Consider the following 13,064-nt stretch of genomic DNA (forward strand, 5'->3'; position numbering starts at 1 on the left):
GTGTTAAAATAGTTCTCCTCCTGCAAAAAGGCTGAGGTGGAACCCTTCCCTCACTGCTCCAGAACGCCAATAGAATATGCCTTTCTCTGCCACAGGGCCTTTGCACTGACTGTTCTGTCCAGAAGGCACTTCCCCAGCTTCCGGGTGGCTGCCTCCCCTGCATCATTCAGGCTTCTGTGTCCATATGGTCTGCTCAGAGGCATCTAGTTCAGCACCATCACCCCCCTGGCAGGGCCCGCACCCCTTCTGCTGCAGCCCATTTGTAATGATTCTTTCCCGTCTTCATGTGTTCACTTGTTTGCCGCCTGTCTCCCTTTCCTAGAATGGAAGCTCTCTGAGGTCAAGAACTGTGACCATGTGGTTCCCTGCTGCACCCCAGTGCCCAACACAGCCTGGGGATAGAGTAAGTGCTCAGGTCGTAGCTGTCAAATGGATGAACTTCTATATAAATCACCTTTCTCTTATTCTTTTTTTTGTCCAGTGTTCTTGAGCTTCTCTCTCTGTCTCTCTCTCTCTCTAGCTTTCTTGTCTAAATCTTTTTTTTTAAGATTTTATTTATTTATTCATGAGACACACACAGAGAGAGGCAGAGACACAGGCAGAGGGAGAAGCAGGCTCCTTGCTGGGAGCCCGATGCGGGACTCGAACCCAGGATCCTGGGATCACGTCCTGAACCGAAGGCAGACAGATGCTCCACCGCTGAGCCACCCAGGCACCCCAAATTCCCAGTTTTAATTATTCAATACCACCCGTTCATGTGATTCAGGAATCTAAGGACAAAGGCATCTCCCTCTGTCCCCTTCCCCAGAGGTGGCCGCTGTAGCCCGCTTCTCGTGTAGCTTCCAGAGATTTCTCACGCATGTGCAAGCGAGCTCACTACCTATATTTTTTCCTCTTTAATGCACAGATGGTGGCTCACCACATACACACAGTTCTGCACTTTAGTACTATTATTTTTTCACCCGCCTGCATCTCTTGGAGCTCTTTCCGTGCTTAATAACTAAAGAGCATGCACATACTTCCTTAGGGCAGGGAGGGGACCAGTGCCTTCCTACGCCCGGGGGTCCGGTTGCTACTCACAGGCTCCCGCCTAGTGATCTGGGCTTGGTGGTGGCGAAGGTCAGAGGGGCTGGGGCTTGGACCCCACTTTGGCACCGGCCCCTGAGTGAGCCACTTAACCAGAAGAACCTCAGAGCACACGTGTCCAAACGGGGGACCGTCCTACCCCTCATCCCCGGGATCAAATGGTGTGATGCATGTTGGGGTCTTAGCTCTTGCATGTAAGGTGCCCAGTGAATGGTGGCCACCATGACAAGTATTAGTAATGATAAAAGAAAGCATTATTGCCCAATCACTACTGCTCAGCCAGGTGAGGATTGCTGGAGCTGTGACGCTAGTGTCCTGTTGAAACGACCCTCTGTTTAGAGAGAACCTTTCCGATGGCTCGTAGATGGTGGTCTTGGCACATCCGCACAAGAAAGGCCCTGGAAAGGGGACACCCCACCACATCAGGGTGTGGGGACGGGGCGGGGGGCACCAAATGAGCCCACGAGCCCTCCCTGTACCCCGTGGGGACAGACGCAGTGAGAGCTTTCCTCTGTAGCGTTTCACTAATTCTTAGTCACTGGACACACTCGGGCTTGAAGCTCTGGGGATTTTATTAAACCACGTGCCTCTAGTTACCTCTTCCTGGCCCGGGGCAATGAACCATCTGCACAATGCCACTGGACAGCAGGCCCGTGAGCTCTCACCCTGTTTCCTCCAGTCTACCTTCTGGGAACGCTCATGTGTTGGAGAGCGTATCACAAAGTCGGTTTTCTGTCCTACGTTATTTGGATCATCACTGGATCATCCGCCTTTCTCTCTGTCGTTGAAGATGTAAATGTCCATTAAAGTGTCCGCAAGAGCAGCTCACTGAGTGGAGATACTGTATTTTCCTTAATCATCCCCCGATTGTTGGACCTTTGGGTTCTTCTCATTTTAATTCACTCCCTGGCATCCCCATGGAGAGAGCTTGGTCAGAGCTTTCCCCCAGAGGCTGGGGGACCCAGGAGTGGAGCACCTTGGCCAACCACGATGAACATGTTTAAGGACCTTTATCCCCCACCCCATCACTGCCACTCAGCTTTGTTTTATTTATTTTTAAAAAATATTTATTTATTTATTTTAGAGAAAGAGAGAGCAGGAGAGGGGCAGAGAGAAAGAGAGAATCTTAAGCGGACTCCCCACCAAGGGCAGCGTGTGCTACAGGCTCCATCCCAGGATCCTGAGATCATGACCTGAGCTGAAATCAAGAGTCGGATGCTTAACCAACTGAGCCACCCAGGGGCCCCTCAGCTTTGTTTAATACACGGCCTAGCAAATCCTGTCTTTCTAATGGGATTCTGATGCCAATTTCATATTTATTTTCCCTAAAGCATCTCTGAGGTTGCTGAGCCCAAGGTCATTGGAACTGGGCACCAGTGACTTTCCAAGGCACCCAGGATGGCCCTGCGAGGCTGGGTATCAGGCTGCTGTTGAAGCAGCTCCATGGAGGACAGACAACAATGCTCCGCGCAACAGACCTGTGTGCCGGCCGTTCCCATCCACCGCCCGGTCCTGGTCACTTTGCAGCTGGTGGCCTTTTAGACCATGTTGGCCACTCTGAGCATCCGTGATCTGTAACAATACAGCTAACCCTCCACTCCTCTAGATGTTGGCTGCTCGTTTCTGAAGGCTGGTATAGTTCTAAGTGGACTCTGTTCATACACACATTCACTTACAGTAAACAATCACTGCAATGTCAGGCTCTGAGTTCGATTCCTCACTCTCCATGGGTCCATCTCCACTCACTGGTCCGACGGAACCAGACGTCACGAGCTAGAGTCCTACCTCTCTCAGCAATCAGCAGTGGGACTTGGGCATGTCAGTGAATCTCTCTGAGCCTCTGCTTTCTCTTCGGTCAATGAGGATCAATAATAGAGCCGGGAAGCTGTGCAGATCACACATATAGTGAATGTGGAATACTTAGCAAATACCCAGCAAACGTTAGCTGTGATAATAATGATTAGATGCTACTGGATTACATAAGATCTCAAACAACTTCTAAGGGGCGTCATTTTGCCCCAAGACCAGGATGACCAAATGCCTTACCTATGTTCAAGTTGCGTGGCTGTGGAGGTGGGAGGCAGGGGACAGACTGGTCTGCGTGACCCCCACCCCCGGGAAGGTTCCCCAGGGCTCGTTCACGGGGCTGGTTTGTGCTCCCAGGGGAACTAGGAGGCCACTGGGGGCTGAGCACCTTCCCACCCTTGACTCAGAACCAGACCATTCGGAGCAGGTGAGCCAAAGATTCAAGGGCCTCACCGAAGACCAGATAGAGTGGCTTGGAGGGAGACAGTGCCCGCGCGTTAATGTCATAATCAAGGGTGACGATGTTATAATGTTAGGATGTTAAAACGATTCAATGTTAGAATGTGTGGATATTATAATAATAGAATGTTATACTAGAAGAACTTTGGCTTTGGGAGGAAGGGAAATTAAAAACGATGTGGTCTTTTGCTGAATCTGCAGGCAATGCAAAGCCACAGGAAAGAAACGTCGTGTGACGTTCCTAGGGGTTGGTGGGCGGGGGGGTGGGGGTGGTTTTTGATAGAATTGTGACAGGGAAGATGCAGAACGGAGCTGGCACCATTTTTATACTGTCTTTTTTTATTTTATTTTTATTTTTTATTTTATTATTATGTCTTTTTTAAAAAAAATTACAAATACATAAAATATATTATGAACGTATAAATAGATATCATTATGTATCATTCTATCTATTTAGATAAAAATTACGTAATTACAGTTCCTATAGCAGAGACTTGGGAACAGGATGCAAATTTAGAATGCATTTTTGAGATAAGATGAAAAACGTTTGACTGTTGTAGATGAATGTTGGCCTGGGGGGCGGGGATGTTTGGGGTTATTTGCCCACCCAGCGTGCCCCGGGCATGGGCACTGACAGTGCCTTCCCTTTCCTTGGGAGGCCCGTGGAAATGTGTGCAGACGGCTGATTTCAGGTCAGCCCCTTCATTCTATAGGGGAAGAGGCGGAGGCCCGGAGACAGCAATGAGCTGGCCGAGCCGCGTGGGGGGCTTTGCAGCACCCCGAGTGTAATCTGACCCCCTGACCATACGTTCCCCATCCCCTCCCACACCCCTGCCGCCTCAGCTGCTCCCTGAGTCTTGGTCGGACCAGAGCGTCATGGAGGGGCTCGGTAACCCTGCTTCCTGGACGCGGCATCACTGAATTCTGTTTCGGAGTAAAGCTAACTGTGAACACATCATACTCAAGCCATTAGCTGTTGACATGCCTTTGGTTCCAAGGTCATACCTTATTTGTGTCTTTTCACCAAGAAAATGAGTTAAGTGGGAAAAGGTGGTCATCTGGTCTGCCTTGAACACATGAGTTTTGCAGTTTTTGAGAGCCCAGAAGCTTGGGTTCAAATCCCAGCTCTTCTACTTCTTAGCTGTGTGATCGTGGCCAAACGACATACATTCTCTGTGACTCAGCGTCTCCATTTGTTAAACGGGGTGAATCGCGACCTCATAATACTGTCATGAACGTTAAATGAGATGACGAGCCTCAGCACAAGGCCTGTAACGGAGTCGGCGCTCGATCAACATTCTGTTTATGATAATACTCTGACCCAGGAATCCCTCCTTTCTCCTTCCGCTCAGCTCCCAACACTGTCCCCGGGTACTCACACGTGTGTCTTTCATATCTTGGGGTCTATTCCAGGCATAGAGACTTGACTTATCCCCAAACACCAACACTTTTCTAAGTGATAGACATGTTGGGGCTTGGGTTTTTTTGACAAATAGAAAGATTTAAAAAAAAAAAAAACAATATCTCAAAATCCCTTAGCACGTTGGAGCCACAGCACAGGAGGGAGACATTCACAGCTGCGAAGGCCTGCCGTGTGCTCTCAGAGTTAATTCTCGTGGCCTCCGTGTGTGAGTATCATCACCTCCATCTTACAGATGAGAACACTGAGCAGAGACCAAACTGGCCAAGGTCAGAGAACAAAAAAGAGGTAGAGGTGAGACTCTGTAACCCCGAATGCTCGACCCAAGAACCGGTTCTCTTTCCACCAAGCTATCCCGTTTTGCTTTCTAAGCTGGAGAACGACCCAGTCTTCACGTGGCCCTGGGGTCGGGAAGGGGGTGGGAGGGTGGAGTGTAGGGTAGGATGTGGTCCAAGGCCATAGAGTCCCACGGAGTATCTTCCAAACAGACGGCTGGGAGACACGGCCCTGCGTCTGGAATCGCTTTGGGAATTTCCTACATTGGTCTGGTGACCAATGATACCCGGTGACCTCCTCCGGAGAATGCTGAGTTTGTCCCTCGTGAGTGAGGCCTCCTCGTGGGAGCGAGTCAAAGCAGGTGGAGGTGCTCCGAAACAAGAGCCGACGTGCAAAGTATAAAGCAAGGGGCTCTAGGCTCTGCTTCTTATCATAGCTGCTCCTCCTTAGGCTCCATCTCAGGGAGAAAGTGGGAGGGCAACCCTGCCGAGCCAGAGAAGGGGCCAGACTCTCAACCAACCCAGGCGGGGCTGAGGAAGGGCTGGTGTCACCCTGGAGGAGAGAAAGGCCCTGGACAGCTGGCCCGAGACGAGAGGGGAACCGACTCCCAAGGGTGGCAGGGGAGGGGCAGGGACCGGGAGCCGTGAAGCCCACCCAGGAGGCCACGGGTCAGGGCAGGAGGCTCAGAGCCAAGACCAAACCCGAGCAGGAGGTCAAGGTCTGCTGTTAGGTGATCCGGATGCAGCTCTAACGGCTCCCGAGGTCCACCCACAGCGCAGACCCCAGGGACGGGTGGTTCACCAGGGCACAGGGAGGAGACCTATTAGCCCGGGGATGACCTTCATCAAAGTCAAAGTCCTCAGCCTGGGTGGTGGACAGAGACCCCGCCCCGGGAGCCCAGACCCACTGGCCGCCTCCCCAGTCTGCTCCTGCCCAACCCCAAAGTTCCTTGTCTAGCCCAGGGGGGCTGGAGCGAGCCCCAGGCAGCGCCTGCTCATCCTTCCATCTCCAGCCATAAAGAGACAACAGAATGGAAAAATAATTAAAAAATAAGAGTGGAGGTGGGTGGGAGCGGGGGCTGCGTGTTGGTAGGGGGGAGAGCTGGGGGCTGGGGAAGCGATTTCCAGAGAAGAGGCGGGTGGAGGGTTGGAGTGGCTGGCGTTGAGATAACCAACAGATGCGATTCTTCAGATAAGCGTAGCAATTTAGATAAATCTCAGGCTTTGGAGCTGGTCGCCTGCGTCCCTCTCCTCCGTCTGCCTTTTTTCAATTTTATCTCTGAGCCAAGGGAGGGGGAGGGGGAGGGCAGGGAACTCAGAGGGGTGAGGAGATGGGAGGAGGGGAGGGCAGGGAGGGGGGCCAACTTCATCTTCGGGGACTTTGGCTTTTCTTTTTAATGTGTTTTTCCCAGAAGGTGGGAAATGCCAACACACACTCGGAGACCTAGAAGGCGGCCTATGTTTTTTAAAAAGCGGCGGACAAAAATCAAAATATTTGAAAATGTATTTCATGGTAATTATGTCATATTTCATGGGCTGGTGCCACTACTGAAAGAGAGGCTGAATGCCTTAATTTGTATAGAAATTGTAATCATTTGTTCATTTCAAGGTGAAAATTGCATTTTTTAATTTAAATTGTATCCTGCATGATAGTCTATTATCTAGTAAAATTGTCTCCATGTCTGAATGCCTTATATGCAGCTGCAATGCTTGTTACAAATCCACTTATATTCATAAAAGCAGGTGGACATCTCAGGAAATGGAAGCCGTTGTGTGTGCGTGCGTGTGGATGCGTGTGGATGCGTGTGGACGCGGTGGCCCCTCTCACCCATCTCTCACTCCCGCCTTCTCGTCCCCTGTCCGCCACCCCCACCTCTGACTCTCATGTCAGGATTTCCAGATCTACTTAGCAAATGAGCATTAGTTGGAATAAATGAGGAATAAATGCACGGTGTGGAAGAGCAAGCCCCGGACCGAGTTCGGGGCCTGGAGCAGGGCTGCGTCTCCCCCTTGCTGCGTGCCCTTCCCTGGGCAGCTTGTCCCCTCCATCCCTACTCTGGGGCCTGACTGCCGGACTCTGAACCATGATTCTGCCCCTGGCTAGCTGTGGGTCCTTACGCAGATTCCCAAAGAGCTCTGGGACTTGGTTTCTTCGCCTTTAAAATGGGGGGAGCAACAAAACCTACATCTTCTGGTTGTTGTGAGCGAGCCGCGGCCGGTGGGCCAAATCCACCTGCTGCCTGTCTTAAACGACCTGCCAGCTGAGAGTGGCTCTTACATTTTTTAGTAGTTGAAAAATATCAAAAGAAATGATAGGAAATTAGCTGAAATTCAAATTTAAGTGTGTAAATAAAGTTTTACTGGAACACAGACATGCTCGTGTGTTTACGCACGGCCGCCCTCATCAGAGCTGACGCCGCATCAGAGCTGACGACTTGTGACAGAGACCGTATGGCCCACAAAACAGAAAATACGTCTTTATAGACAAAGTTTGCCCATTCCTGGAATAACATAAGTGAAGTGCTGAGCCCAGCGTGTGAGGTGTCCATCCTCCTCGGCACCTGCTACAGGAAGGGGGTTTAAGGATGTTCGAGTGTCCAGAGGAAAATCAACCAACCGGTATCTCTGTGGCCACCGTTACCATCAGCCCAGCGCTACCCGGTATGTACTGGTCACAGATACAGAGTTTCTTTCTGGGGCAAAAATTGGAAATGGGGACCTTGTTTTCCCAGAGGAATGTCATCGAGAGTTTTTTTTTTTTTGAAAATTCTATGACTTTATTTAAACGCTGGGATGCCAGAAGGGGTTCTGGGCCAAGAGTTAGATACTCTATCCATCCATTACTCTGGGGCTTAGTTTCCCACCTGTAAAATGGGGCCCTTCCAGGAGCACCTGGGTGGCTTAGGCACCGAGTCTTGATTTCTGCTCAGGTCATGATCTCAGGGTCAAGCCCCGTGTGGGGTCCCACACTCAGCATGGAGACTTCTTGAGATTCTCTTTTCTTCTCCCTCTGCCCCTCCCTCTGCATGTGATCTCTCTCTCATAATCAATAAATAAAAGGTTAAAAAAAGGAATCCTTCCAGCAAAATATCCAGTGGCAAGTGCCTCATGCCACATGTAAAGGGTTAGCATGTTCTCGACATCTGGCAGCTGTTCAGGTGGTTCATTTCTTCCTCTCCTTTCACTGGGGGTTCCATGGTCCCTGCAGGACCCTGTTCAGGAGCACCAATTACCCATCTTTTAGTCCATCCGTCCATCCATCTGTCCATCCATCTATCCATCCACCCATCTATCCACCCATCTGTCCATCTGTCCACCCTTCTGTCCATCCATCTGTCTGTCCATCCATTTGTCTATCCACCCACCCGTCCATCCATCTGTCATCTGTCTATCCATCTGTCCATCCATCCATCCAACCACCCATTCATCCATCCATCTGTCCATCCATTTGTCCATCCACCCACCCGTCCATCCGTCATCTGTCTATCCATCTATCCATCCACCCATCCATCCATCCAACCATCCATTCATCCATCCATCTGTCCATCCATCCATCCATCCATCCATCCATCCATCCACCCATCTGTCCATCCATCTACCCATCTGTCCATCCATCCATCCATCCATCCATCCATCCACCCATCTGTCCATCTATCCATCCATTCGTCCATCGATCTGACAATTTCCAAGCATCTCCTACGTCCCAGGCATTGTCTTGAAGGAGCCTCCATTGTGGTGTCTCTCAATTCCAGGCAACCTTGGGCAAAGGAGAAAGAAAATCTGCTCTCAAACACAAGCTGGGTGTCCTTTGGTGAGTGATTTCATCTCTGAGCTTCATTTCCCCAACCTGAAAATCACTACCTTCTCCCTCAAAAGGTCATGAGGGGGAGGGTGGTGGTGGAGGTGTCAGAGATGGTGTGTTTCAAATGCCTCAGAAACCACAGAGAGCCATGCAATTGTTATTTAAGGATTTGCCTTCCCCAGGAGTCAGGTTGGGGATGACTTGCTCAAGGCCACACGGGGGAGAAAGTAACCCAGTGGAGTGTAAGACCAGTGCTTGGTGTTACAGACTGAATATTTGTGCCCCACCCCTGGCCCCATTCCTACGTGGAAGCCCTCATGCCACTGTGATGGTGATTGGAGATGTGGCCTTTGGCAGGTAAGTGGGGGTTAGACGAGGTCCTGAGGGTGGGCCCCCACGATGGGATTAGTGCCCTTCTAAGAAGTGGAAAGATGCCAAGTCCTCTCCATGCTCACGTGCCAGGAGAGGCCACGCAAGAGCACAGCTGGAAGTGTTTGCAAATCGGCAGAGAGCTTTCACCAGAACCCAACCACGCTGCACCCTGATCGTAGACTTCCAGCCTCCAGGACCGTGAGAAAATAATCATTTGTTGTTTAAGGTAATTTGTTATAGAGCCCCAGCAGCCCCCCACCCCACTTCCTCCCTGGAGGTATTTTATGAGGGGATGAGAATGCCAGCCTTGCTGTGTAGCCCGGAGGAATGGGGGGATGAGAGAGTCCGGGGTGGGACTCCGGGGCCTCAGTTTCCCCATTTTTTGTCAATACCACCTGTGTGACAGATCATCAGGGGACCTAAAACAACAATAACAATGACAAAAATAAGATCCACGCCTGTGCGCAGTTCCTAGAGGGTCTCATTTATGGGGCTGGGAGGGGCCTGGACCCCAGTGTGTTCAGGGCCCCTCCCCTGCCCTTGTCCCCCTGTGATTCCACACAGAAGGTTTGTCGGGTGGAGGCCCATCCCCACATAGCAGTCCCGTGAGCCTGAGGCCACCCCAGCCCTTCCCAAGAGCCCCAGGGAAGTGGGCAGGTGCCGAGGGGAGCGGTTCCTGTGGTGTGTCCACCCATGCCCCATCCCCAATCCCTGGAGGGCTCCCTACGTTCCCTGCCAACTCTGGGGAAGCTGGGAACATGGGAATAGTTCAAAAGGGGTGGATCTGGGGGCTGGGGAGCTGGAATCCCATTCAAGAACAGTCTATGCAGGTGGGGCACTCTCCTGGCCATTTTCCAAGCATGGCTCAGTGTTCATAGGGGCATTTACCATTTCCTGTGGGCCTAGACATTTGAGCGCCTCGCGTCCCATCCTGGCTTTGGGTGCCATTCTCTGTGTGTTTTTTTTTTTTTTTTTTTTTTTTGCCCCCTCTGCTCCTTTGCACGACCCTTCACTGGATTCCTCTCCCTTTGATCTCAGAAGGCTGGGGTGTCTGAGGCCTCTCAGCTCGATTTTCTTCCTCTGGCTCTACCTCACTCACTCCCCAAGTGATCTCAGCTGAATTGAAATACCAACCAAATTTCCTGCATCGGCCCTGGGGCCCCCTCCTCTCCTGCTGCCCCACAATGGGCAGGCAGTGCCATCTCCACTGTGGGGGCCCCCTAGGAGGTTCTGTGCTCCCACTTTGGCTGATCAGGACTGTGGAACCCCTGTCCAGCCCTCCCCTGGCTCCTCCCCACTCTCCCATCTCTGTAAGTGGCCTCTCTGCCACTTACTTTTCAGGCCAAAGTTCTAGGGTTACTTCCCACTCGTCCCTTCTTACTCTCAGCTACGTCCCAGGTCATGAGCAAGACTCACAGGCCCCTCTTTCCAAATCAGTCCTGAATCTGTCCTCTCTACCACCATGGCCACCACTGGGTCCCAGCCACCACAGTCGCTGGGCTGGACACACGTCGCAGGTCCTGGCTTCTTGGGGCCGGATCTTGCCCACCCACGGGCTCCTCTCCATGCAACAGTCGGACAACCTTTCCTAGATATACAGCAGATCGTGCCATGCAAGACGCCCCTGTGGCTGTCATTCACTCTGGAAATAAAACCCAGCCTCTTCGCCAGGGTCTGCAAGGCCCCTGCCTGTTTCACCCTTCCGTCTCCTACCGCAGATGAATGACTGATTGACTGTCCAAAAAAAAACAGATGAATGAATGAATATCCTGGGAAGGGCCTGGGCTGGGAACTGAGAGGCATGTACATAAGCCCTGGTCACTTGGGAACTTTGGACTATTCCCCTTGCTCTCAATATTCATTGCAACAAAATCTCCTGTGAGTACGCGCTGTTACCCATTTTATAGATGGAAAAGAGGACTCTTGGAGGGGTTCAGTTTCATGCCAAGGTCACCCGCTGGTAACTAAAAAGGGGTGAGATTTGACCACAGGCCCCTGAGGCTCCAAAAGCCCACACACTTTCCACTGCGCTTCCCCTCTGACTGTGCCTCCCACCCCAGATCCCTCTCCTGGTCTCCAGATGGGGGCCAGAGGCACATCCAGCTGGTGCTGGAACCGCCCCACCTGACCTTGTACTCTGGGTGGGAGCAGGAACCCTCACGCGGGAGAGCCCTCCATCCCCCAGGACTTGGCCGCTCTCAGACCAGCTGTGCAGGCTTGGAGAGGACACTCAGTAAACCAGAGGGTACCGCGTGGCCACATCCAGCTGTCTTCCGGGAAGACCAGCTCAACTGCTACACTGGCAAAGATGGAAAAAATCCATTAACTTACTGAGTCTGGACACAGTGTAGGATGGCCGAGGCCTCTGCCTCCCAGCTTCTGAGCGACGGAGCTGACCCTCCTGAACCCCCTCCAATCCAGAGTTTCTAAGCCTCGGCACTATTGACATTTAGGGTCAGATCACTCCTTGTTGGGGGCTGTGTTGTGCATTGTAGGGGGTGTAGCAGCACCCCTGGTCTCTACTTCCTGGATGCCAGGAGCAATCCACTCACCCACTTGTGACAACCATAATGACCTCCAGGCTGCTGAACCCCCTGGGCCGCCAAACTGCCCTTCGTTGAGAAGCGGGTCTCTAATCCTGAGTGTAGCCTGGTCCTTATCTGTCCTAGCTTATGGGGTAGTAACTGCTATCCTAGATCATACCTTGCCACGCTGCAGGCTTCTAATGCTCAAAGACGCATGTGGAGCACCTGCAGAGCGCCAGGCGTTACGCATCCAACACAGATGAACACACATATTCCTCACAGCAGCCCTCTGGGAGCAGTGCTATTATCCCATTTTCCAGATGGAGAGACACAGGCACAGGGACATTGGGTGAGTCACTGACGGAGCTCTGTTCCCGTTGACGGCGCATGCCCACAGCCACGTTCTCACCCAGTCCTGGCACCTTTGCAAGTCGTGGCATCCTGTTGCCCGAATTCCAGAGGAGGAACCTGCAGTTCATGCAGTTTCCACGAGCTCACCCGGTGCCCCATGGTCATGGCAACTGGCAGAGTCAGAGTTTGAACCCCAACCTTATGGTAAAGCCCGTTATTGTCCCACCACTCCCGGCGGCCTTTTAGACTCATAAATATGCTTCCAACTTGGCAGGCGCTTGGAGATCGTTCACTTATTCAACAGATATTTGTTGATGTTTACTCTACACCAGACCCTGTGGTTAAGAATGTGGGCTCTTCTCTATCTTTTAGAGACAAGTGCTGACATATCAAAGGGTGAAATGATGGGAGTCTGGAATTTGCTCCGAAGTAGCCCCAGATGTGGAGGGGAGGTGGGCGGGGGTACAGATGAGATGAGCTCGGTGGGGGGTGGATAATTGCTGCAGCCAGCGAATGGCTACATCTCGCCATCTACTCTCATGAAATTTTCCATTGCAGAATGCATTTAGCAGTGTGGACGCTGATTCCTTGTTTGGGTTCAAACCCCAGCTTCACTATCTATGGTGTAATCTTGAGTATTTGTCTTTGCCCCCCTAGACCTTGGTTTTCTCATCTGTGAAGTGAGGGGACCGTAATTTGTAGCTCGCAGGGTCTTTGTGAGGATTAAATGAGGGAGTACAGAGAGCGCGAGCCAGCTCTTGAGAGGGGCCAGGGTCTGGTCAATAGCTGGGCTCCCTGGGGGTCATAGCAGGTCCTCCTTCACTGTCTACAGGGGGAAGTGGAGAGCCAGTCTCATCACAGAGCTCATCTAGTGAGAGTGCTAAGCCCTGTGATGGCCCTGCAAGGGCCATAACCCTGAGTTACCCACAGAGCAAAGAGGAGACAAAGCTCCTAATCCCCGTGAAGAA

This window comes from Canis lupus, chromosome 2 (genome assembly GCF_003254725.2).
Source record: "Canis lupus dingo isolate Sandy chromosome 2, ASM325472v2, whole genome shotgun sequence".
In the NCBI taxonomy this organism is placed as follows: Eukaryota; Metazoa; Chordata; class Mammalia; order Carnivora; family Canidae; genus Canis; species Canis lupus.